Source organism: Bos grunniens, chromosome 13, assembly GCF_055505025.1.
Source record: "Bos grunniens cultivar Pamir isolate PY7600 chromosome 13, Bosgru_T2T1.0, whole genome shotgun sequence".
NCBI classification, from domain to species: domain Eukaryota; kingdom Metazoa; phylum Chordata; class Mammalia; order Artiodactyla; family Bovidae; genus Bos; species Bos grunniens.
In genome coordinates this window covers 4,418,421-4,445,299 of record NC_141177.1, presented here as the reverse complement: position 1 = coordinate 4,445,299, position 26,879 = coordinate 4,418,421, and the positions used below count along the sequence as shown (strand labels likewise).

At 50.4% G+C, this 26,879-nt stretch overlaps 1 protein-coding gene and 1 non-coding gene across 2 annotated transcripts in view; one reads left to right on the top strand and one right to left on the bottom strand.

Annotated features, from left to right (window-relative positions):
* The window catches only part of LOC147359985 (uncharacterized), a 312,313-nt gene that overhangs the window by 92,819 nt on the left and 192,615 nt on the right, over window positions 1-26,879 (top strand). Inside the window, exon 4 of the mRNA XM_086331246.1 lies at window positions 25,574-25,698. The gene's annotated coding sequence lies outside the window, so the exon portion shown is untranslated. The remainder of the gene's footprint in view (window positions 1-25,573; window positions 25,699-26,879) is intronic.
* Window positions 1,693-1,764, bottom strand: TRNAR-UCU (transfer RNA arginine (anticodon UCU)). The gene has a single exon. It is a non-coding gene; the product is annotated as a tRNA-Arg (tRNA).

Genomic DNA, 26,879 nt, shown 5'->3' with positions numbered 1-26,879 from the left:
GCACGTGGGGCAGAGTCCAGAGGAAACCAGGCACAAGCTCTGGGCGTCTTTTCCCGGGAAGCCCCTGGGAGGCGGTTAGCTCCCCAGCTACGAGGGTGACGGTGCCTGTGGAGTGTTACCCACCAGGGAAGCTCCTTAGAGACTCAGTGCCCAGGGTTTGTAGTGGGGGCTGCTCACATAGGCAGCCTATGCCTGGCACCAGATTTTCAGACTCCCAGGAGGACCGCAGGGGTCCAACACGAACTGCATCATATGTACAAACACTTTCGGTGCAATGAGCCATCATCATCCGTTCACAGGGGTGGGACCCCCTCCCCACATCTGAGTTCCTGAGTGTAAGCCCAGGGCCAGCCCTGTTGGCAGACTTTCAGAGGAGAGTGGCCAGGCTGCAGTGTGAACCCTCTTCCACACTGGTATTCAAATCCCCTTTCTGTGCCTGGGGAATCTCCTGTCTTCTGAGACAAAAATCCACCTCTCATGATAGAGGCTGAAAATGTCAAGTACTCATTTTCCCAGCCATTTCTGCAGCGAGGGGACACTGGCATGAGCCCAATCCTGCCAGTCACATGAACCCGCCCAGATTTTTAATTAGAAGCTAGTAGCTCAGCTGGTCGGAGCAGGAAATGCCAACCCACTCCAGTATTCTTGCTTGGAGAATCCTGTGGACAGAGGAGCCTGGAGGGCTGCCGTCTATGGGGTCGCACAGAGTCGGGCATGACTAAAGCGACTTAGTAGCAGCAGCAGCTCAACTGGTAAAGAATCTGCCTGCAATGCAGCAGACCCTGGTTTGATTCCTAGGTTGGGAAGTTCTCCTGAAGAAGGGATAGGCTACCCACTCCAGTATTCTTGGACTTCCCTGGTGGCTCAGATGGTAAAGAATCAGCCTTCAATGCAGGAGACCTGGGTTCGATCCCTGGGTTGGGAAGATCCCTTAGAGGAGGGCATGGCAACCCACTCCAGTATTGTTGCCTGGAGAATTCCATGGACAGAGGAGCCTGGCGGGCTACAGTCCACGGGGTCGCAAAGAGTCGGAGACGCCTGAGGGTAAGAACAAGAAGTGACATGGAGAAGTGGTGGCCACACTGGTAGGAGGGGGTAGCTACGCCCTGCTCCTAGAGGTGGTGATGACAGCAGGGCTCCTGCTAGGGGCCCCGTCCAGTCTCCATGGTGCTGGCAGTCCTGGGCAGCATGGACCTCTGGAATTGCCCTGGGTTTGCGGGAGGCTTTGGGCACCGTGGCCCCTGCCTGGGTCTCTGGTCCTCCTGGAGCGTTGGTGGGTTCCTGGTAACCAGCTCCATAGCAGACTCTTGTCTTGACTGAAGTTGGACAGAGCTGGGTTTCGTTTCCTGGAGAATCACTTTAAGATGGTGCTAGACAAGATGGCATCACAGAGTGAAATGTTCTCTTTTCTCTTCTTTTTCAGTTTTTTTTGTTGTTTGTTATTTAGGGGACCGTGTCTGCTCCTAGCACACTTAGTCTCTTTAATCTCTTCCTAATAGTTGTGACTCTCTCTTTTATTTATTTATCCAGCTTGATTCAGGTACAATTGACATATCAAATTATAAGATATTTAAAATGTATATTGTGGCGATTTGATATACATATTCATTGTGAAAGGACTCCCCCCACCATGCGGTCTCCCTTTTGTATTTATTTATTTTTGACCAGGCCAAGCAGTATGTGGAATCTTAGTTCCCCAACCAGGGATTGAACCTTTGCCCCTGCAGTAGAAGTGCAGAGCCCTAACCACTGGACCACCAGGGAGTGCGTACAATCTCTCTTTTAAACGAAATGACAACCCACTCCAGTATTCTTGCTGGGAAAATTCCATGGACAGAGGAGCCTGGTGGGCTCCAGTCCATGGGGTCACACAGGAGGATGCGACTGAGTGACTGAGCATGCTCCCTTTTAAACAAAGCCAGTGCACTGGAGACCAGGGTCAGTATCTAGGTAGAACTGAATAGCGTGGGTATTACAAAGTAGTTACCTTTTGTTTATGGCAAGTATACGGTATCAATACAATGATTCCTTTTAAAAGTCTTTAAGAAAAAAAATCACAATCCAGTTCATGAAAAATGAATAATAGTACAGTAGTGTATTACGAGCACGGTTCCTGAATGAAAGAATTGGGGGAAGCAAGGGGCTGGGCCTCCCATTAGACACAAAATGGGTCCAAAGAAGTGAGTGGAGGGGTTCTCAGACACAGCCGAGCTCCCCGAACCCGAGGGCTGTTGGGGGGGCTGTTCCTTTCCCAGTCACTGTGCTGGTGAGCTGGGCCCTCATCACGTGCCCTGGAGGATGTAGCCAGCGCCCCCACGTCCCCCACATCCCATCTGTAGTGTGGGGACACGTGACCCTCCTGGGTTGCAAGCCTCCAGCCGGTATGAGCTCAGGGCTTGGCTGGAAACTTCCCTCCACTGCAGGGCTGGGGCTGGGTGGGGGGGCGTTGGGAGGGAGCCAGGAAGTTCTCTGGTTCGGGATCAGCCTCGGGTCTGGCAGGCTGGGCCTGGAGCTCTGGACTCGGGTCCAGCTGCTTTCAGCAGTCCCTGCTTTGCTTGGGGTGGAATGGGGGTGGCAGGAGCTGACCTGTCTGGGCTCCCCCGCCCTCTGGCTCTCCCAGCTCAGCAGTCTGTTCCTGCTCCAGGGCCTTACCGTTAGCTCTTCTTTCTCCTGCCTGGAAGGTTCTTTCCATCCACCGCCCCTGCTCCTCGCTGAGGCCTCTGGCTGGCTGCCACCCTCTCAGGGAGGACTTCCCTCTCTCACCCTCTCAGGGGGACTTCCCTGCGCTCACCCTCTCAGGAGGACTTCCCTGCTCTTACCCTCTCAGGGGGACTTCCCTCTCGCACCCTCTCAGGAGGACTTCCCTGCCGTCACCAGCCGGTACACCCCATAGCTTCCATTTTAGAATTTATTAAATATATATACGGACACATATATTTATTTATTTGGCTGGGTCAGGTCTTAGTTGTGGTGTTCAGGAACCGCTGTTGTGACGCATAAGCCCTGTGGCATGTAGGGTCTTAGTTCCCTGACCAGGGATCGAACCTGCATCCCCTGCACTGGAAGGCAAATTCTCAACCACTGGACAAGCAGGGAAGTCCCTTACATTTATTTTTAATTGGGAGATAACTTCTGTACAACGTTGTGTTAGTTTCTGCTGTTCAACAGCGTGAATCAGCTCTAAGTATACATATATCCCCTCCCCTCTGAGCCTCCGTACCCACCACCCCTCACCCCGCCCTCTAGATCATCGCAGAGGAAGGACCGAGCAGAGCTCCCTGTGCTCTGCAGTAGCCTCCCACCAGCCAGCTATTCCTCACGTGGCAGTGTGTGGATGTCAACACCACCATCTCAGTGTGTCCCCCCTCACCCCCCCACCCCCTCCCACAAGTCTGTTCTCTACATCTGGCATTTCTGTTCTTGCCCTGCAAATAGATTCTTCAGTACCATTCTAGATTCCATATATATGTGTTAATATAGCTTACTTTCTTCCTAGCACTTCTTATGGCCTGAAATCAGGGTTCTATTTAGTGCCTGACTCCCCATGAGAACATGAGCACCCTGTAGAGGCAGCCAGGACTGTGTCCAAAAATGACTGCAAATCTTGTGAGGGCCACAGCAGAGCATGAAGGGGCCCGGAGCCCTTGTAAACCCTGGCTCCTGTGCTGCTCTGAGGTCTGCACGCCCTGGAAAGCAGCCCCGGCCAGGAGCTGTGTCGTGTTCACCAGTCCCCCAAGGCCCGGAACAAGCCTGGCGCATAGCAAGCCATCACTACATATCTGACGGCTGACTGAATTGATGAATGAATGAGCCATGTGACTCCAGAGCTGATGGCTTTAGCTGCTACTTTGTCTGAAAACAGAAATAAAATACTCCTCACCATTTATTATTGAGATCAACTTGTCCATTAAGCTTTAAAGGCAGGACCAGACCAAGAGGCTGGGCAAGGGTGGGAGGTTTATTCTAAGAGCAATTCCAAGAGCCTCTGAGGTTTTGCAGCAGGGCTGTGATGAGCTGGGTTCACTATGTGAGATAATGTCCAAGTGGCCACGCGCAACGCAGAGTAAACTGGGAGGAAACTGGAGCGAGGAGGTCCTTGCAGTGGCCCGGATGATGGAGATGTGAGGTTAAGGGGGGCTCCTGTGCTGGGCCCCAGCCTCCTGCCTTGTGTGTGCTCCGTCGCTCAGTCATGTCTGACTCTTTGGACTATAGCCCACCAGGCTCCTCTGTCTGTGGAATTTTCCAGGCAAGAATACTGGAGTGGGGTGCCATTTCCACCTCCATGGGGGTCTTGGTCTTCCTGACCCAGGGATTGAACCCCTGTCTCCTGTGGCTCCTGCATTGGAGGTGGGCTGTTTACCATCGGAGCCTTCGGGGAAGCCCTCTAGCATCTTGTCTTACTCCCCACCAAAACAATGGGCCAGATTTAAAGGCTTCGGGGTAATATTGTTTGGCTTGGGCTTCCCAGCTGGCGCTAGTGGTAAAGAACCTGCAGGAGACACAAGAGATGCCAGTTTGATCCCTGAGTCAGGAAGATCCCCTGGAGGAGGGCATGGCAACCCACTCCAGTATTCTCGCCTGGAGAATCCCATGGACAGAGGAGCCTGATGGGCTACAGTCTTTGGGGTCACAGAGAGTCGGACACGACTGAGCAACTTAGCAGCAGCAGCAGCAGCAGCTGGGGAGGTACCTGGCGGCATCAGTTTTCACCACAAAGGTCCGGGCTGGGCTGTACACGCACTCCCCCCCACCCCCACCCCAGCCCTTCCCCTAATCCTGCGGATGGAGAAGATGGTTTATGATGAGAGCACTACACACCCCATAAAAGTTAAGTGTATTTATACATAACAGGCAGACCTGGAAAGCCCATAGCAAAGTAGTTACGGGAAGAAATGTAGCCCTTGGAAGAAGGCTGTTAGAACCAGTGACATGGAGCCAGGGACTCCGTTTGAAGGAAAGGTGTTCCCTCGGTGGAACCCAGAAAGGTACAATTTAACTTGAATTACTTCTAACTCATAGTGATTCCACCCTGGTGGCTCAGACAGTGAAGAATCTGCCTGCAATGCAGGAGACCCAGATTTGATCCCTGGGTCGGGAAGATCCCCTGGAGAAGGGAATGGCAACCCACCCCAGTATTCTTGCCTGCAGAATCTCATGGACAGAGGAGCCTGGTGGGCTACAGTCCATGGGGTCACAAGAGAGTAAGACAGGACTGAATGACTGAACAACAGCAACAAACATGAAGGGAGGATAATAATAGTAACATCAGGAAATACCTGTGGAGTGTTTGAGTATGCAAGACTGGCCCAGCCTTCACAAGGGCGTTTCCCCTGGGAAGGGGCACCTGTGTGACTACTGCCTGGCTAATTCATCTTGATTAAGTCTAGCTTTGTTACTAGAAGCTGAAAACTAGTGAGGAAGTCAGCCTTAGCTGATATGAGCCACTTTGGGTTTTTTAAATATAATTTTCTCATTTTATTTTCATTCTTTTTTTTTTTAAGTTTTATGTATCTATTTGGCTGCATCGAGTCTTAGTTGCGGCTTGCAGATTCTCTAGTTGTGACGCATGGACTCAGTAGGTGCCGCACGGACTTAGCTGCTCCACGGCCCGTGGGGTCTTAGTTCCTTGACCAGGGGTCGAACCCCCATCCCCTGCATTGCTAGGGGGATTCTTAACCCCTGGGTCACCTGGGAAGTCCTGAACCGCTTGGTTTTAATACTGGTTGTTAAAACATGGTCAACAAGTTGTTATACTCCAAACCCCTTCCTCCATCCAGGTTGCTCCCCTGGGACCGCCCCATTAATCCAGCAGTGAAAGGGTTAACGCCTAACCCCGGTTGATGAGCTGCCCTGGAGTCACAGTCTCTTCTGATTGGTCAGGCCCCTGGTGTCTCCCTATAGTTAAAAATTTAGAATATTACCCTGGAGGCAATTTATACAATAATGAAATAAGACACAGTAAAAAGACTGCAGAGTGTCCCAAGGGCCCAAGCGAGTCGCAGTCACCACTCATTACAAGCTGCAGCGGCAGGCGGCTCACCGGGCCACGCCCCTTCCTGTCTTATCCGGAGTCCTCCTTTAGCCTCCTCCCTTGCCTTCGTCCCAACCTCCCTGCCTTCACCTTCAGCCCCCAGCCAATCATCCTCCACTCAACAGGCAGAAAGACCAATCACTCGGCCTCAGCATAAAACTGGTAGATGCCTTCTCATGCTCAGGGTCAGGTGAAAGCTCCTTTTGGAGCAGTGATTTATTTGTGGGTTGGTATTTTTTTTTCTGTCTCCCCCACAGGGCCTCAAGCTCCACCAGGACTCCCAGTGTTTCTGTCCAGTGTCTAGCACGGTCCCTGGCACTCACTAGATGCTCACTCCATGTCTGTTTAAGGACGGGAAGAATAAATGAATGGATGGATGGACGCTCCCTGTGACATCTGGAAGAGCCTGGAGAGGACCATTTGTTTCCTGGGAGGGTTATGACTTGTAGGCAGAGAAGAGACTGGCATTCAAGGCAGGGGCACAGCCAGGCAAGGGCCAGGAGTGGGGAGGCAGAGGACGTCACTGCCCTTCAGTAGCCCTTTAAGCAGGAAAATAGTACAAGGAAGAGATGGAAAGCCAGGGGCTCTGCAGTGGGAATAGCTGGGTTCAAGTCTTAGCCCCTACCCCGCCCCACACCACTGCCAGCTGGTAATCTTGAGAAAGAGATCCCCTTTCTCTGCCTCAGCTTTCTCATCTTATAAATGGGGGACAATGGTAACGTCTACATTAGAGAGGTGTTCCGAGGACTAAATGGGATAACAGGTAGGTAATATATGTTAGCTAGCCTGTTTGATTCTAGGGAAAGAAATATTTAGTAACACTTGCCAAGTATTTTCTATGCGAAGCACCCTCTGAGCTGATCCTGTGTAAGCATTCTAGCAAGTTTTACCTGGTGTCTCCATTTGACAGAGCAACCTGACATCCACCCCCGTGGGGCCCACTGTCCTCACCCTCTGGTTCCTTGAGGGCTGGCCCAGCGCAGTGATGTTTAACCCTCCCTGAGCCACCAGGGTCACCTGGAGTGCGACATAAAGTACCCACACTTGCGCCAGTTCAGCCAAATGGTTCTGAATTTCTGGGAGTGGGACTTGCCTGGTGGTCCACTGCTTAAGAGTCCGTCTTCCAATGCACGGGGCACAGGTTCGATTCCTGGTCAGGGAACTAAGATCCCACCAACAAAAAAAAGAATTTCTGGGAGTGACCTGAGTGTCAGTATGTTTTGAAGTTCCCCATATGATCCTAATGGGCAACCAGAGTGAGGACCGTTGGTCTGAGTTTGGGGTTGAAGATCACGGAGTTGTCACCATGAGCCCCATGGTGAGGGGTCGAGGCGGGGGCTGCGAGTCACTTCTCACCCTGACCACTGACAGCAAAGCCAGACAAACGTAGGTGTGCTCTGAGGGGTGGTTTTTAAGAGCTCAGTTCTGTTGCTTGGTGCGGCCTATGAATTCCGGCATCCTTCTCTTTTATGGGGTTGTCTGAAGCAGGCAGCCAACTTGTATCAGTCAGCAAAGCCCCAGATTCTTTCATAGTGGGGTGTAACAAAAGGGATCCTGAGATACGTGGTGATTTTCTCTGGGCCTGTCTGGGGGCTGACGTGGTTCCTGGTCCTTGTTGGAGGAACTCTGGGGCCCGAATCTCACTTTTTCTAGAATCTCAGGATTGCTGCAATGCTTTCAAGCTTCCCCCATGGCAGTGTGCAGATAGAGGTCATTTCCCTACAGAAAACAAACAAGATGCCCAATTAGATTGTAACTGAGCAGGACCCTATGGAGCCTTCCTGGGACAGACTCCTGTCCCATGTTTCTGCTTTCGCTCCATTCTAAAGTACCCAGATAATAGTATCTGATGCACATTTCCTGAGTTGTTTTACAGATGCTAAACCCCCCATCAAATGGAAGAAATTAACTGTTTAATGACCACGAGCACGTAGTACCCAGACCTATCGAAGCCTGGGGATTGATAATGTTAACCCCTGTGATCCCTTCCTGTTACCCACCATCAGCCAATCAGAGGACTGTACACGAGCCAGATACCCTGGGACTCGCCTTCCTCATCTGGCCTTTAAAAATGCTTTACTGAATCCCGTCAGGGAGATTGGGTGTTCTGAGCACTAGCTGGCCCAGGCTCCTTGTCTGGCGCCTTACGATAAATGCTGTACTGTCCTCCATCACAACTCGGTGTCTGTAGATTGGTCTGAATAATGAACAATTACGATGAATGATTTTGTATGGGACATACTGTGCTCAGTCGCTCAGTCGTGTCCGACTCTCTGCGACCCCATGAATTGTAGCCCACTAGGCTCCTCTGTCCATGGGATTCTCCAGGCAAGAATACTGGAGTGGGTTGCCATTTCCTTCTCCAGGGGATCTTCCCGACCCAGGGATGGAACCTGTGTCTCCTGCACTGGCAGGTGGATTCTTTACCACTGAGCCACCTGGGACGTCCATGAGACATACTACTTTACTAAAAAAAAAAAAAAAAAAAAAAAAGCATTTGTTGTGTACCTGCATTAAAATTTACCTGGACGTCCTGTAGTTTATCTGGCAACCCTGCCTACGGCTTTCCTTTCTGGGCCTACATCAGGGCTAAGAGCGTGGATGTTGGCGCTGGACATGCCTCGTTGGAAACAGCCCTGCCCCTTAGTGGCGACCGAGCTGCAGGCCAGGCATCTAACGGCTGGGAGCTGCTGTTTCCCCAAGAGCAAGTGCAGATGACAGCACCCACCTCTTGTGTGTGCTCTTTAAAACTACCTGATAAAATAACATATATAAAGCAAATATTAAGCTCTCAGTAAACAGTAACCGCTATTAGGAAACAACATCGGAGATGTATTTTTAATGCATGGCCTTTATTTTTGCTAATCCTAAGCCATGAAATTAAAAGACGCTTACTCCTTGGAAGAAAAGTTATGACCAACCTAGATAGCATATTCAAAAGCAGAGACATTACTTTGCCAACAAAGGTCCATCCAGTCAAGGCTATGGTTTTTCCAGTGGTCATGTATGGATGTGAGAGTTGGACTGTGAAGAAGGCTGAGTGCTGAAGAATTGATGCTTTTGAACTGTGGTGTTGGAAAAGACTCTTGAGAGTCCCTTGGACTGCAAGGAGATCCAACCAGTCCATTCTAAAGGAGATTGGTCCTGAGTGTTGTTTGAAAGGAATGATGCTAAAGCTGAAACTCCAGTACTTTGGCCACCTCATGCGAAGAATTGACTCATTGGAAAAGACTCTGATGCTGGGAGGGATTGGGGGCAGGAGGAGAAGGGGATGACAGAGGATGAGATGGCTGGATAGCATCACCGACTCAATGGACATGAGTTTGGGTGAACTCCGGGAGTTGGTGATGGACAGGGAGGCCTGGCGTGGTGCGATTCATGGGGTCGCAAAGAGTCAGAGATGACTGAGCAACTGAACTGAACTGAAGGGTAATTCATGCTCATTATGGAAAATTAGAAAATGCAGGCAGACAAAAGGAAAAAACCCACCCACATTTCCACCATTCAAAGATAAGTACTTTTGGTGATTATTCTTCTAGCTTATTTTTCTTCTTGAAGATGGATCGATACAGGCACAGAGAAGCCTGTGGGTCCTGCTCCCCCGCCCCACTGCCGCTTATCATTGACTCTTAACTGTTTCCCCCACTTTGTTAGATATTCTTTGACCGTCTGATTCTCACAGTTTGGAAGGATACACGTTTATTCAGCCAGTCTCCTCCTGTTGATCATGGAAGTTTTTGTCGCTCTTGTAAATAGTGTTGCCATGAGCTCTTTATCCTCTATTAAAAATTGCGTTTGCACGTGGTCAGACTTTCAGAGGCCAGTCCCAAAGGGCGGGCTCCTGGCTGAATTTCTGGTTGGCTGGCCCCAGCTTTTGTCAGAATGCTTATGTCAACACCACAGACAAATGGATGCGTGGGTCCGGGGCTCTCTGGGAGCTCTTGGGAGCGGGGCCTGCTCTCTGCTGAAATGTACAGAGTCCTTTTTGATCAAAGGGGAATCCTTTCTTTGGCCTCCAGACACGGTCTGTTCTGTTCCTGGTTGCCTTGTGACATTTTCATTTATTGCCCTTATCTTTCCTGCTGCTTGGAACTAGAGAGAAAACAATCTGCTACGGCCCTGAAGTCTGCAGATCCTTAATCACCCATCTCCGTTGGAGCATCACTCCTTATCTTTGTCTAGGACACAGAAAACTTTGAATTCCCACTGCTGAGTCTGCCTACCAGCCTTGATTTGCCTGCATTGATTCTCTGCGTTGATAAAGGCTTCCGATTTATGAGTAACCAGCTAATGGTTATTCTGTTCTTTGGCTTGTGCCCAGGGAAGTCTTAGGCAGACCACCTCTTCATATGGTGCTTGTATCAATCTGCTTTTGGCCTCTCCTTGGTAGAAGAGCATGAGGAACTTCTGATAATCTCACGGCTGTTTGTCTTTGGGGAAATGGGACTAAATCCTAGGGTTGATCTCACTTAGGTACAGGACGACCTGGTAACTCAGCGGCAGCAATGGTGCAAGGAAGGAATCTCTAAATACAGATACAAACAGCTCCTCGCTGGCAGCGGCAGGGCACGATGAAGCGCTTCAGCCCTGTTTTATGTGCTTTTTCATGTCCTGTCATTTTAAGTTCAAAGAACAGTGCTTGGTTTTATAAAATAGTTTCAGTCCAAAGGGCAGACCACGGAAAAGTGTCCGAACAAGTCCTTATGGCTGGAGGCCAGTGCAAATGACTCTACCTCTTTGCTCTCCGTGCTTGCCCCAGAACCTTCTGGACTGTTTTGATAATTCTCAGAGCAGATTTGAGATAGAGAAATTGAATCACGGGGCTCCTGTGAGTCCCTGGGCACGGCTTCTTGCATGCACTGATTTTTTTTTTCCTCCTAAGTTGGTCGACCTTAGAAATCTAATGATTATACCCAAATCTGCACAACTGTTTTCTTCCCAGAAAATCAACGTGATGTGTATGTGTTGTTAATATTTAGCTACAGGACGTGCTGGAGTAAGTGCAGGTCCGGCATTTTTGCAGAGGGGTTGAAAGCCTTGTTTGAGGTGTCTGGGTTCAGGAGGGCAGCAGGATGACTCAGGGCTGTACATTCCCAGGTGAGCACACCAGCTACAGGGAGGGCAGCAGGTGCCAGTCGGCGTGGTCTTGAATCTCAGCCTCAGCACCTGCCGGCTTTGAGACACTGGCGAGTGATTTCACTGTTCTGTGCCTCACACTTCTCATCTGTAAAATGGGGATAATAATAGTCCCTAGCTCATGGGATTATTTTGACCCATAAATGAATTACTATGCATGAAGCACTTTGAACCCTGCCTGTTTCACTGCTGTTATTTATTATACTACAAGCGGTATCTTTTTAAATTTTTATTTATTTTTGGCTGTGCTGGGTCTTCGCCGCCGCACGTGGGCTTTCTCTAGCTGTGGAGCATGGAGGCTGCTCCCTAGTTGCAGTGCTCAGGCTTCTCATTGTGGGGGCTTATCTCATTGCCGAGCACGAACTCTTGGGCTTCAGCAACTGCGCTTCCCGGGCTCTGGAGCGCGGGCTCAGTAGCGGCGGTGCCCGGACTTAGCTGCTCTGCGGCAGGTGGGATCTCCCCAGACAAGGGATCAGACCCACGTCTCCTGCATTGGTAGGCAGATTCTTTACCACTGAGCCTCCAGAGAAGTCCTTCCAAGTGGTATTTGTATTCTTTCAGTGGGAATCGCTTCGAGCACAGCTTCTCAAGGTTTAATGAGCACACGAAACGCCCTGCTGTGTGTGTTCAGTCACTCAGTCCTGTCTGACCCTTTGCAACCCCACGGACGGTAGCCTGCCAGGCTCCTCTGTCCGTGGGGATTCTCCAGGCAAGAATGCTGGAGTGGGTTGCCATGCCCTCCTCCAGGAAGAAACACCGTAGGCTTAAATACAGATTCTTATTCAGTAGGTTGTAAGTAGGGCCTGAGCGTCCACACCAGCAACAAGTTCAGACTGCGGCCAAGTAGCTGCTCACAGACCGCAGTCTGAGGTACGGGATCTTGAGAACTTAGGTGAGGATTGCAGATTCCCGGGCCCGGCCCCGACCCACGGATTCAGGCTCAGCCCTAAGGTCTCAAGGAATTTGCCTTGCGAAGCTTCAGGCTTGTTTGGGACCTGTCAACCCTTCTTTCTTTTCCGTCGTTTTTGGAATGAGAATGTCTGAAAAAGTGAAAAAGAAGTGTTAGTTGCTCAATCTTGTCCGACTCTGCGACCCCATGTACCGTAGCCTGCCAGGCTCTTCTGTCCATGGGGTTCTCCAGGCAAGAATACTGGAGTGGGTTGCCATTCCTTTCTCCAGGGGATCTTCCCAACCCAGGGATCAAGCCTGGGTCTCCTGCACCGCAGGCAGATTCTTTACCATCTGAGCCAAACCAGGGGAGCCCTGAGGGTGTCTCCCTTGTGCCTGTCCCAGCAGTGTATTCTGGAAGAACATAACCTGTGTTTCACAGGATCACAGCTGGCGTAGAGGACGCCAGCTTCAGGACGATTGGTACCCCGAGTTAAGATTCTTGGGTCTGTTGGGATAGAAAGAATGCGTTTTACAAGTGAGAAGGACATGAGCCATGAGGGGGCAGAGGAAGAAGGAGCCTGTGTTCCCCGAAATTCACGTGCTGGAGCCCCACAGTGATGGTGTCTGGAGACGGAGCCTTTGGGAGTTGATGAGGCATTGGATGAGGTCCTGAGGGTGCGGTCCTCATGGCGGGATCAGCGCCCTTACAAGAAGAGACCCCAAAGAGTAGTCCTTCGCTCTCTGCCTGCCCTGTGAGGACATGGTGAGGAGGCAGCCACCTGCCAGCCGGGAGAAGAGCTCTCACCAGAGCCAGGCCGCGCCAGCTCCTGCCCCGGGCGTCCAGCCCCGGCACTGGGAGCAGTAACTGTCCATTGTTGGAGCCCCAGCCTGCGGTCTGTTGTTAGGGCAGCCTGCAGCCTGCTCAGACCCTGGGGGTGGGCTCAGGGGTCAGGTGTTGAACAAGCCTCCAGCTGATTCATAGGCTCCTAGGTCTGGCTCGAAGGAGTTAATTCCTCTGTTAAGGCAGGTGTGGTTTGCTCAAAATCTGTGTTCGGAGAGAAGTTTTGTTCTCTATTTTGGGCTTAGGTTTCTCCCTATGAACCCTGGTGGCTCAGATGGTAAAGAAGTCACCTGTGATACAGAAGACCTAGATTCGATCCCTGGGTCGGGAAGATCCCCTGGAGAAGGGAATGGCAACCCACTCCAGTATTCTTACCTGGAGAATCCCATGGACAGAGGAGCATGGCGGGCTACAGTCCATGGGGTCGCAAAGAGTTGGACACGACTGAGTGACTAACCCCTTCACTTCCAGGTTTCTCCCTCCCCTCCGTCTCTGTCTCATTCTCTCTCTCTCTCTCTCTCTCTCTGTCTCTCTCAGGCCAGGCAGCATAGCTGTTTGCCATAAGACTACTCTCTCTGGCTTTGTCGCCAAGCATCGCCCCTCGTCCCCCTCCCCACCCCCTACCTCATTTACAGCTGGGTGGCATGTCCATTGAAACACATGTCATATGGAGACTATGAAACGGGAACCCAAGGACTGGCTTAGGAAGCTGGCAGTTGCTGAGCAAGCCCTGGCCACTCTGGGCTGGCGGCACAAAGATGTAGGTCTGGATTCTAGTCATCGGTGGCCTGGCGGTTGTCTGTCTGCACAGCAGTGTGCAGGCTGTGTGTGTGTCTCCTCTTTGGCATGCTGAGCAGCTTGACAATAGGGTCTCTTTCTTGCCTTTCTGAGGATTTCCTCCGCACAGGACTAGACATTTGGGGCTCACCAACGCCTGCTGAATGGATGAACCAAAGACGACATGCAGCAGCCAAATTCTGGAGCCGCAGCAAGCTGGGAGGCGCTCAACAGTTCAGACCTACCGGTGTGGGCTCAACCACCTTCTCTTGATTCAAGTCAACACACTAGTGATCGTGAACCTTGCGAAGGGCCCAGATCTGAGGCCTGGAGCGGAGAGGTGGGGGCAGTGAAACCAAATGACTATAAATTTAACTTCTCTGTGAGCTGTCCCACTCCTACTTTATATTCAAGGAGCAATTATACTAGAGTGCAAGCAGCTGCTCAATCAGACCTTGTGAAATAAAACGAAGTTGGCTCTATGTATGGTGGTTTATAAAATTGTGTTAGCCAACTGATCTCATTTAATTTTCACAGCGACACTGGGAGAAAGGTATTACTGTGGCCCCGCCTATGTGATGAGCAAACTGAGGCTCTGGGAAGCTGAAGCACGCACCTGGCACCTGACAGAGTGGCAGAGGCTCCCAGGTCGGAGCTCAGCCTCTTCCCGAGGCTGGAGGCAGGCTCAGCAGAGGGCAGGAGAGGCTGGGCTGGAGGGCGGGGTGCCGAGCAGGTGGAAACAGTGGGTGTCTCCAATGCCACCCTGGGGGACTGGGTCACACAAGCTTTCCACCAGACGGTCTTGTTCCACCTCTGGAGCCTGAAATCCTCGGAGGCCCTGGCAGCCGGGCAGCGCCCTCGTGGGACCAGTGATCCCCTCAGGCAGAGATGCCCTGGGCAGATGCCTCCAGAACATGTGTGGTCAGAACCCCACCTGGGGTCTTCTCTGCCCTTGGGCATCCTGTCGTACTATAAGGATGCCTGAAACAGGTTGGAACTGCCTAGCGTTGGAAGAAATTCAATCTCACAATAAAAGATAAGCACATTAGAACAAGATGTAGTTAGTCGTATTATTCGTCCCTGGCCAGAAAGCTTGGCCAAGATTAGACAAAGATAGCATCCCATGTGGGTTGGGGGTGGGGGAGCCAGCCCTCTCCACACGGCTCCAAGGAGCGCCAGGGTTACCCTCGAAGCTTCCAGGCACTTCCCCTGTGGCCCCCACCCACTTTCCCCATAGGCAGTAACCCAAGAAATAGACTCACACAAAGATGTGTGTGCAAAGATGTGTTGGAGCGTTTCTATTTGGAGAAGATTAATGTCTAAGGAGAGGTGGCTAGTTAGAAACGTGTTGGTGTGTCCCTGTACAGACTGCCAGGCACTCATAAAATTGATGCAGAGCTTTATGTGTTGCTATGGAAAGATGGTCCAGATACACTGTTGGGTAGAAAACACAGGTTACAAAATCACATACATAGTATCATCTCAGTTTTGTAAAAAACCGAACCGTCTGTCTACATGCAGATTATATATATATGAGGAAGTATAGTTATGACTGTATCGATGTATATAGGTATAAATATGATTGCACATATATATTATATATATGAAAGACAGTAATATTTGTTACCTGCGTGTGATGGGATTATGGGTGAATCCTGTGCTTAAAATTTTTTTAAAGGGAAAGCAATACTTGAATAACACAAATGGGAAATCTTTCGAGGCAAAGGACCAGGCTCCAAGGCCTGTGAGCGTGGAGGGGCGTGTGCTGGCCGAGAGTCCAGGCCATCTTGAGCCTGGGGTGACTCCTGGTCAGACAAGTTTCATCTCTGGGGCTCTGGAAGGGGCGGCCAGCTCTCTGAACCTTGGTGTTGGCATCTGAAGAAGGGCTTCCAACAATCCCCGCCTCATACAGCGGTGCTGTGAGTGTGAAGCCGGGTGATATCTGTAAAGTGCCTGGCGCATAGGAACACACAGTAAATCCTAATTAGATGTCAATACATAGTCACCAGGGCTTCCCTGGTGGCTCACACGGTAAAGATTCCACCTGCAGTGCAGGAGACCTGGGTTCCATCCCTGGGTCAGGAAGATCCCCTGGAGGAGGGCCCAGCAACCCGTTCCAGTATTCTTGCCTGGAGAATCCCAGGGACAGAGGAGCCTGGCGGGCCGCAGTTCATGGGGTCTCAGAGAGTCGGACACAACTCAGCGACTAACACAAACACACACACACACAGAGTTGGTGTAGAATGACGTAGAATCTCCTTCCTTCCTTCTTACTATATCTTCCCTCAAAATATACACATACACATTTGTAGTCCTGTATCTTAAAGCATAGACTTGTTTTCTGAAACTCCAGAGGGTGGGATCCATAGGTGAAGTCACAGGGAGACCAATTATAACTCTGAATTAAGAAGAATTTTCCAGCTCTCCAAAGGGAGCCCCATCCCTGGAGGTATTCAAGCAGGTTCTGGGTGAACAGTTGGCAGAGGTGTGGCGGATGACAGATGACTTGGTTGACCCAGGCCATCGGGAGCCCCTTTCGGTCCCCCTTTTCTGTCCCTGCTGGCTCAGTGGTAAAGAATCAGCCTTCCAATGCAGGAGACGTGGGTTCAATCCCTGGGTTGGGAAGATCCCCTGGAGGAGGAAATGGCAACCCACTCCAGTATTCTTGCCTGGAGAATCCCATGGACAGAGAAGCCTGGTGGGCTACAGTCCATGGGGTAACAAAGAGTCAGACATGACTAAGTGATGAAGATTTGTGGAGACCCACCCTCCTCATTAGTTTTACTTACCATCTGTGTCTGCTTTTGCTCTAAAATAGCAGAGCTTAGTTGCAACAGAGACATCAAAGACTAAATGCTGTACCCTCAGGCCCTTTACAGAAAGTACTTGCTGACTTCTTGGTCTACAAAGGAAAGGATACAGTGTTTTGTTTTTAAATTCTAGGGGGAAACTATTGTCCTGGAGCCTAAGGTCTGTTGGTTCAAGAGGAATCCTCAAGGAACTAAGCAGAGACGCTGAGATGCAATGAAAAGGATGGATTGAAAAAAATACCTTTCTTAATAGGAGGAGTCATTGTAACTGATGGCTGAAGTCGCTTAAACTCTCTCCTGGCCAGAGTTTTAGAGAGCCCTGGGTGCATAGTAGGTGAATCTCCTAGGTGGTGTCCAAAATATCTTCCTCCTCAAAGTCTATATTTCTGAAAGCTGGGTCATTATTTCTCCCAATTCTATGAGACCCTGGGAATAACGTGCTTCAAGACCTCGGCTAAAATCCTCCCCGTCCGCTTAGGGCTAAAGGTCTATGTCTTTGCTGTTTTGTGCTCAGTCATATCTGACTCTTTGCAACCCAACCCCTGGACTGTAGCCCATCAAGCTCCTCTGTTTATGGGATTTCTCCATGGCAAGAATACTGCAGTGGGTCGCCAAGCCCTCCTCCAGGGGATCTTCCTGACCCAGAGGTCGAACCGGCACCGCCTGCATTTCAGGCAGGTTCTTTACCCCTGAGCCATCTGGGAAGCCCCGTTTCCTTGCTTAGGCTCACATGAACTGAGCCCCTCGGCATGCCCGGGAAACTGCCCTCTGGTTGCAACAAGTTGAATCTGCCCAGCTGCAGTGGCGCGTGTTAAAAGACATTCCCCCTTCCCGAAAATCCAATTTGGTTTCTCAAAATCTTTGCTGCAAATATTGAGCTGGAGGAGAAAATTAAATTTGCTCAGGTTCACACGTGGTTTTCTGTCATTCGAAGGAAATGGGACGGTCTCCCCTGAGCTCGCGCCCCTTCCCTTTGGTCATTCTGGTGGACTTGCCCGAAGAAAACGATAACTTGCTCTACTCAAAGCATGGCATAAATGACCCTCTTTACTAGTAAATTGATGCAGGTGGAACTAATTTAAACCTAAATGCTAAGCTGAAACCGCAGACTTCTGTTCTCAGATCTGGCGGCTCTAGAGGAAGACTTCAGAGATTGGGGGCACCGTCTTCTGTTTTTAAAGCTGTCCTTTGGGTGAGTAGGCACAGTCTTTTTTGATGATCTTTCTCCTCGTCTTTCAAACAAGGACACTAAACTCAGACTCTGAGTTACTCGGTTCCCCTCACAGGGCCCCCAGGGCACTAAACAGTGGACCACCTCTCCAGCCCTAGATGTGTGTGCTCGGTCACATCCGACTCTTTGTGACCCCCATGGACTGTAGCCCACCAGGCTCCTCTGTCCATAGGCTTTTCTAGGCAAGAGTACTGGAGTGGGGTTGCCATTTCCTTCTCCAAGGGATCTTCCCACCCCAGGGACTGAGCCCCTGTCTCTTGCGTCGCCTCCTTTGGCCGGAAGACTCTTCACCACTAGCGCCCTCAGCTCCCGCGAGGTTTAGCAACTCGCCTGGGGTCACTCAGCAGGTCGGTGGAGAAGCTGGGATTTGAACGCAAGTCCAGCCCGTGCTGATTGCACTTTGTCACATCTTGAAACACTGTTAGAGCTGAGACCCAGGGCCGGGCCGCTCACTCTCCGATTCCTTTCTGCTGCCTGCCTGCCTGCCTGGGAGAGGGTGAGCAGGTCTGGACCTGAAATAGTGGGGAGAAGTGGATGCCTCTGCCTAGGGAATAGAGGAACAGGCCTCCCTATCCGCTTCTTTCCTCCACATAAACATTCATTGAGGACCTTCCTGCCCATACACAGCTCTGCTGGGCGCTGTGGATACAGCGAAAGCAAACAGACTCGTGACTTGTCCTCCTGGAGCTCATGGTCTACTTGTTTAGTCGCTCAGTCGTGTCCAGTTCTCTGAGGCCCCATGGACTGGAGCTCTCCAGACCCCTCTGTCCTTGGGATTCTCCAGGCAAGAATACTGGAGAGGGCTGCCATTTCCTTCTCCAGGGGATCTTCCCGCCCCAGGGATCCAGCGCGGGTTGCCTGCATTGGCAGGCGGATCGTTTACCACTGAGCCACCAGGGAAGCCGTCGTGGTCTGGTAAGGGGTGATAAGTGAAGTGCAAGCCGCTCAGTCGTGTCTGACTCCCTGCGACCCCGTGGACGATACAGTCCATGGAACTCTCCAGGCCAGAAGACTGGAGTGGGTAGCCGATCCCTTCTCCAGGGCTCAAACCCAGGTCTCCCGCATAGTGGGCAGATTCTTTACCGCCTGAGCCACCAGGGAAGCCCAAAAACACTGGAGTGGGTAGCCTATCCCTCCTCCAGTGGATCTTCCCAACAGTCTCCTGCATGGCAGGCGGATCCTTTACCAGCCGAGCTATGAGGGAGGGGGTGATAAATCCTCAGCCAAGCCGGCAGATCAGAGCCGTGCTGGTGTCGGATGGTGGCCGGTGCAATGGGGACAAGCCGGGCAGAGAAGGAGGGTTGTGAGTCAGGAGAGGGACATGCCGTTAAAATGGGGTGCTCAGGAATGGTCTCGATGAGCAGGGGATCTTTGAGTGGGACGGAAGGGGTCATGGGGCAAGTGGCGTGGATCTGGAGGAAGCGGGAGCAGGGAGAGGAAGCCTGTGCACAGAGCCCAGGGCCGGTGAGTTGGGGGCAGCGGGGGTGGGGGCACGGGGTGAGCCGTGCAGCGGGCACAAGTCACGGCAGGTCCCTGCAGCTCAGAGGAAGGTTGTTAACTTTATTCTGAGCAAAGTGGAGCCACAGGAGGGCCTGAGCCGGGAGGAGCAGGACCCGTCTGGCTGCTGTGTGGTCAAGGGGGAGGTGGTAAGAGGTGCTGGTGTCGGGGTTCCGGGGGCCGCCGTGCAGGTGGGCGGAGGAGGCCGGGTTTCTGAGCTCCCAGGAGGGAGGCGGGTCCGGTCTGGGCCTGGTGCTTGACTGGCGGTGGGGGAGGCCCGGGTACCTGAGACACGGGGCCCCGTCATTTCTGCCGCAACCAGATTTCCGGACTCCATCCCATCACTGCCTGAGGGACACCCCGAGCGATCTTTCTTAGAGGAGGATCCAGCTGTCTTGTTTGGTCCCCCAGAAGCAGAGCTTATGACAGGGGTTTGGTGTTGGCCGTGGGGGAAGGGAAAGAGGACACGGAAGGGTCTGCCGTGGGGGCAGGCGCCTCGTGGGCACCCGGGGCTCCGTCCAGCTTGGAGCCTTATGGGCACCCGGGGCTCCGTCCAGCTGGGAGCTCCATCTGGCTGGGAGCCTCGTGGGCACCCGGGGCTCTGTCCAGCTGGGAGCTGTGTGGCACGGGGAGCCTGGCGTCTCTCCAGCTGCTGTCTGGGGGCTGCAGCCTGGTCGGGGAGGGGCACTGCCCCCGGGCCTGTGGGGCTGGTTCTGCTCCCTGGCAGGAGGGCTGGCCACACCAGCAACAGCACCCAAGTAGCCTCACAGGAGTTTGCAGCCTTATCCAGGTGGGGTGAGTGGCCCCGGGTGGGGCTGGGCTCCAACCTCCCCCGCTCCCCGCGGCCACTCTGCAGCCTTCTCTGAATCTTTCAGTGGCTCCCTGCTGCCTCCTGGATGAAGTCCAGACTCCTGAGCACGGCCGACAGACTCTTCAGGGGGGCTTTGTCCTACGGCCTCTGCAAGGCTCAGCAAACGTCTTGGGCTTTGCTGGCCACCTAAGGCCTCCACTCTGCTGGGGCCGCATGCAGGCAGTCGTAGGTAAAGAAACGAACAAGCGAGCCTGTGTTCCAGAATTATGTTTAGGGAAACAAGCACTGCCCACGCTGGGCCCTGGGGGCTGGAGTTTGCTAACCCTTATGGGCTGCTGTCTATGGGGTCACACAGAGTCGGACACGACTGAAGTGACTTAGCAGATAGGACGGATGGAAACCGAGTGAGTAGAAGTGTGGGTCTTATGAGAAGGTTGCTAATAATAATTATAAATATGAGCTTTTACACGTGCTTCTGGGGGGGTAGGGTCCACCTGAACTCTACACAACACACACACATCAGATCCAATTGCATTTCCTGGATATTGTGTTTTCCTTCCGAAAATCTCAAAGCGGCATTTAGACTAGAGGAAATTTAATTAAAAGCAGAGATCTATGCTTATACAGCTAACTGTCTGCTTTAGCCCACAGTTAATTGAAGTCATTGGAGAATCGTTTGAAAGTGGATTTTGTTCTCTTCCAGCCGGGCCCGTGACCCTGTACTTGTCATTGTAATCAAGTCTTGTGGTTCCATGGCTTCAGAGACCATCTGGAGTAGCTGAGTGGATATTTAATTCCAATTGTCATTTGGGGATAGCTTTCTTGATTTGCTGAGATCAGCTTTTCTATCACCAAAGCAAGGGTAATTGTCTTTAATCAAAGGTCTCACTGAAAAATGTTTAGGCTGCCATGCAAAAGGCAGCTTTGCTTTTTTATTAGGATCCCAAATGTGGATAAAAATTCCTGTGTTTTTTTTTCCTTCTCTTTATTACCTACTTCAAAATAATATTCCACTCTCTAGAATAGGTTTTGTACTTGGACAGATCTGGGTCTAAACTCAAATTTAGATATTTGGGTGCCTTGAGAGAATCTCAGAGTTTTAAGCTCCTTACTTGCAGAATGGAAACACTGGTGTCCTCGCTTTACTAAATTATTCCACTTTCCACCCCAAAACAGAGATAATCACGGACATTAATGGAGCATCTCTACATGCCAGGTGCTTTGTTGAAAACATTGCCATCACTGTTTTATTAAATCATCCCAGTGACCTCAGGAGGCTGGAATTATTTTATCTCCATTTTAAATATGGAGAAACTGAGGCACAGAAAGGTGAAGCGTCCTGTTAAAGGCAGTGAGTGTCACAGCAGGACCTGAGGATGCTGCGATGGGGTGAGGTGATTCGAGAGACATGAAGTGACCACGACCTGGACGGTTCTTGGCCTTTGGTAGAAACTCAAAGAGGAGTGAAAGTGTTAGTTGCTAGTTATGTCTGACTCTTTGGGACCCCATGAACTGTAGCCCGCCAGGCTCCTCTGTCCGTAGAATTCTCCAGGCAAGAATCCTGGAGCGGGCAAGCCATTCCCTTCTCCAGGGGATCTCCTGCATTTCGGGCAGATTCTTTACTGTCTGAGCCGCCAGGGAAGCCCAGCGTACAGAGTTGCTTATTGAGTGAATTGCAGGAAAACTTGGCCCTTCTCTTGAATTGGTTCCCTTCTATATGGTGACGTTTTGGCCTATCAACCAACTGATCTCTTTAATGTGCCTGGCATAGTGAAACTGGTCTGGGGTGTCTCATGCTTACAAGGTGCCCCTAAACCTTGGAAATCTCTATAAGGTCATGAGGAGCACAGACAGAAGGAAAATAGGGAGCAAGCTGCTCTAGACTTCATGGGAAAATCAAGGGCATTCTTGAGGGTCCCGTGGTGTATTAGTTAGGATATTTGTTGTTTTCAATCGCTCAGTTGTGTCTGACTGTTTGCGACCCCATGGACTGCAGCGCACCAGGCTTCCCTGTCCTTCACAATCTCCAGAGCTCACTCAAACTCATGTCCACCGAGTTGGTGATGCCATCCAACCATCTCATCCTCTGTCGTCCCCTTCTCTTCCTGTCTTCAGTCTTTTCCAGCATCAGGGTCTTTTCTAAAGGGCTGGCTCTTCACATCAAGTGGCCAGAGAATTACAGCTTCAACCTCAGCATCAGTCCTTCCAATGAACATTCAGGACTGATTTCCTTTAGGATCGACTGGTTTGATCTTACAGTCCAAGGGTTTCTCAAGAGTCTTCTCCAACACCACAGTTCAAAAGCATCAATTCTTTGGCGCTCAGCTTTCTTTATGGTCCAACTCTCATATCCATACATGACTACCGGAGAAACCATAGCTTTGACTAGATGGACCTTTGTTGGTAAAGTAATGTCTCTGCTTTTTAACATGCTTTGTAGGTATGTCATAGCTTTTCTTCTAAGGAGCAAGCGTCTTTTAGTTTCATGACTGCAGCCACCGTATGCAGTGATTTTGGAGCCCAAGAAAATAAAGTCTGTCACTGTTTCCATTGTTTCCCCATCTATTTGCCATGAAGTGATGGGACTGGATGCAATGATCTTAGTTTTTTGAATGTTGAGTCTTAAGCCAACTTTTTCACTCTCCTCTTTCATCTTCATCCAGAAGCTCTTTAGTTCCTCTTCACTTTCTGCCATGAGGGTGGTGTCATCTGCATATCTGAGGTTATTGATATTTCTCCCGGCAATTTTGATTCCAACTTGTGCTTCATCCAGCCCAGCGTTTCTCATGATGTACTCTGCACAGAAGTTAAATGAGCAGGGCGACAATATACAGCCTTGACGTACTCCGTTCCCAATTTGGAACCAGTCTGCTGTTCCATGTCTGGCTCTAACTATTGCTTCTTGACCTGCATACAGATTTCTCAGGAGGCAGGTCAGGTGGTCTGGTATTCCCACCTCTTTAAGAATTTTCCACAGTTTATTGTGATCCGCACAGTCAAGGCTTTAGTGTAGTCAGTGAAGCAGAAGTAGATGTTTTTCTCGAACTCTTGCTTATCGATGACCCAGCGGATGTTGGCAATTTGATCTCTTACTCCTCTACTTTTTCTAAATCCAGCTTGAACATCAGGAAGTTCTCGGTTCATGTACTATTGAAGGCTGGCTTGGAGAATTTTGAGCATTACTTCAGTTGCAAAAACAGGGTAAGGAACTCACAGTGTCAGTATATAAAGGAATCTGGAGGTGGGGTCACTCCACAAGAGGTTTGGGGGCTGGACTTTTCTGTTCCTGAATCTGTTGACTTTCCATCCTTAAGCTTGACCTTTGTCACAAAGTAGCTGCCACAGCCCCAAGTATTTCATCTTTATAGAATCTCAGTTGAGCGACTAACACAGGCAAGGAACACATCTGCCACACAGAGCCATGGGGATAAGTGGGTGAGAAGCAGCCCGTGTGCCTTCCTTTCACATCAGCATAAAATGAGGGGCCTTGGCTCACCTGGATTAGAGACCCAGTGGGCAGATGGTAAAGTATCTGCCTGCAATGTGGGAGACCCAGGTTTGATCCCTGGGTCAGGAGGATCTCCTGGAGAAGGAAATGGCAAGCAACCCACTCCAGTACTCTTGCCTGGAGAATCCTATGGACAAAGGATCCTGGTGGGCTAGAGTCCATGGGGTCGCAAAGAGTTGGACACGACTGAGTGACTAACACACACGTGCGTGCACACACACACACACACACACACACGGAATGAGACTGAAGTCCTAGCTCATAGCAGAGTCCTCTGGGCTGGGCATGACTTCAGCTATCTGTGCCTCAGGTTCTCATCTGTAATAATGAGGATGGTTTTAGTACCTGCCTCATACTATGAGGTTTCTGTGAAGATTAAGGGAGTTAATTTGGTTAAGATGCTCTGCTTAGCATGAAACACAAACTATGTGAGTATTATTGCCTCTGTTTCTTGGGACCAGGCAGATACCTAAGGCAGGCAACTGTCTTGGTTTGTCCAGGACTGACTGGGTGCCTCGGACACGGGACTTTCAGTTGTAAGACCAGAACCATCTGGGGCACACCAAGGGGAGCTGATCACTCGGGAGAGAATGAGTGAGGTGGGCTGGAAGGGTGGAGGCAAACCGGAGAGCTTGCACCTTGGTCACCTCACTGTGCCAGGCAGTTGACATCTTTCCTACCATGGGGTCAGAACTTATTTTTCCAGAAAAGCCAGATAGCTGGATTTTTTATTTTAGATATCTGAATGTTTACGTATTTTAAACATTAAAAAAAAAAAAAAACCAACCACACTGCTGGACCCTTGGGCTGCCATTTTACATCTTACTCCTCTCTTTTCAGCCTCCATCCCTTACAGGCGGGATGTTTCTTGGTTCTGAAACATGTATATTTATCTCCTGCCTTCCCAGAGAGGCTCCTTAACTCATTCTTATTTGCTTCTGCAGGACGCACAAGACAGAAATTGAAGAAGAAGAACATTCCGTAGTCTGGGTGGCTGCATGGGCAGAAAGATTTCCCTGATAGATATCTTCCCCGTCACTCATTTGTGAAAGCTGCACGATGAGAAATTAGCTGTGGGTGTGAGTGCCGTGGGTGGCTCTGTCACCGTCACGGTGTTTGGGGGAAGAAGAGTCGTTCATCTTAGGTCAGGTGGCGGGCAGGGTCATTGACTTCCTCTGCTCCCTCATGGCTGTGCCATCTGCGGACCTTACTTTTTTCTTTTTTAACTGAAGTATAGTTGATTTACAATATAATTTTAGATTCGGGTGTACAGCATAGTGACTCAGTACTTGTCGATTATTCTCCATTGTAGGTTATTACAAGATCACGGGTATAATTTCCTGTCTGTGTGTATGTATGTGTTAGTCGCTTAGCTGTGTCTGACTCTGCAACCCCATGGACTCTAGCCTACCAGGCTCCTCTGTCCATGGGATTCTCCAGGCAAGAGTACTGGAGTGGGTTGCCAGTTCCTTCTCCAGGGGATCTTCCTCATCTAGGGATTGAACCTGGGACTCCTGCATTGCAGGCAGATTCTTACTGTCTGAGCTATCAGGGAAGCCCATAATTCCCTGCGCTATTGGTAAATCCTGGTTGTTCATCTGTTTTATGTATAATAGTCTGTATCTATTACTCTCACACCCTTAATTTGTCCCTGTCCCTCCCCTTTGGTAACCACAAGTTTTTTTTATGTCTGTGAGTCTGTCCTGTTTGCATATATATATTCCTTTGTGTTATTTTTCAGATTTCACATGTAAGTGATATACAGTCTTTGTCTTCCTCTGACTTATTTCACTGAACATAATACTCTCTCGGTCCATCCACATTGCTGCAAACGGCAGAATTTCACTCTTTTTTTAGCTCACATTCCATTACGTGTGTGTGTGTATATATATACATATAGACCCACATCGTCTTTACCCAGTTGTTGCTGCTGATGGGCACCTAGGTTGCTCCCATGCCTTGGCTATTTTGAATGATGCTACTTGGAACATTGGCATGCATGTATCTGTTTGAATTCGTGTTTTCATTTTTTTTTTCCAGATACATATGCGGGAGTGGAATGGATCTTACAGTTTTTTTGCAGCAAATGTGTGCTGATCCAATCAGTGGCCTTCACTAATGGAACTCGGAAGGTTCTGGAAGTGGGAAGAGCTGCCCCATTGATGGTGAGCATTGGGTCCACCGTGGTGAAGGTTCAGGGGCCCGTGGACATTTCGTGAATGCTTATGAAGAAGGCACCCGCCCGCTCCAGCATTCTTCCCGGGTCTCTCAGGTCCCAGGCACCCACACGGAAGTTCTCACCTTCCCCCATTTCCCCATTCTGGTGGGTGAAGTGAGAACTTTCATGTGGGTGAACACTTGTCCCGGTTCAGTCTCAAAGGGCAGGCATCGGGGGTGCTACTGAGGACTCTCGACTCCTCAGAATGTTTGCATCTGAACTAGGATCGCTGGTAAATGTGCCATTAGAACCCAGTGGAATGCATCCCAGGGAGAGGGCACTTCAGGCAGCCTGACCATCTGGCCCACTCACCCTGGATCCTCCCTGGTCAGGTGATAAGCCCTAGAGGAGGTCATTTGCTTTGGTTCTCTTGCTCTCTGGAGTCTTCATGTCACACCTGTCTGCTCCAAGTGAAGGAGAACTCCTTAAGTACACACTGCCTCAAATTTCACTTCTTTGCTCACAACCTTCCTGAGTTTTGCCATATTTATATATGAACCAGGCTACTAGTAACTTAATATTTTTGTTTACATAAACTCACATGAGTTTACTTAAAGGGAAACTTACACAAATAGGAAGCCAAGATCATGTTCTAAAAGTAGGATTTATAGGAAATAGAGCTACAATGGAAGTAATGTCATTATATACCAGCTAGATTCAGCTGCCTAAGAAGGCTCTTAACCTGACACCTGCCCCTTTTTTGTCGGAGGGGAAATGACAGGTGTCAGAGGACTCTCAGAGACATCGTAGCACCGTCCTGAGCCTTTATCCTACAGGACGACAGACCAGGAGCCACCCCCTCTCTGACTCAATGCTTTTTAATATGGTGCTCCCTCCTCCTCACCATCCGAAGTCATAAAGGTTCTACATTTTAGAGAATACCATCCCAGCAGATACTGTACCTTCAACCTCAGCTCATCTTAGCCAGGAGGTCCTCTTCAAGGGGGAGTCCCTAGACTGAGTCTTCCCTAAATCAAGAATTTCGGGTCCTGGGCAGATATCAGTGCTGGGGTTGTTGTCACACTGGGTAGATTCTCTTGATGGACACTGGCTTTAGGGCTGAATGAGAATCTGCAGAGAGGAGCCCAGAAATGAGCTGATATCATAGTCTTTGCAAGAGATTCTTAT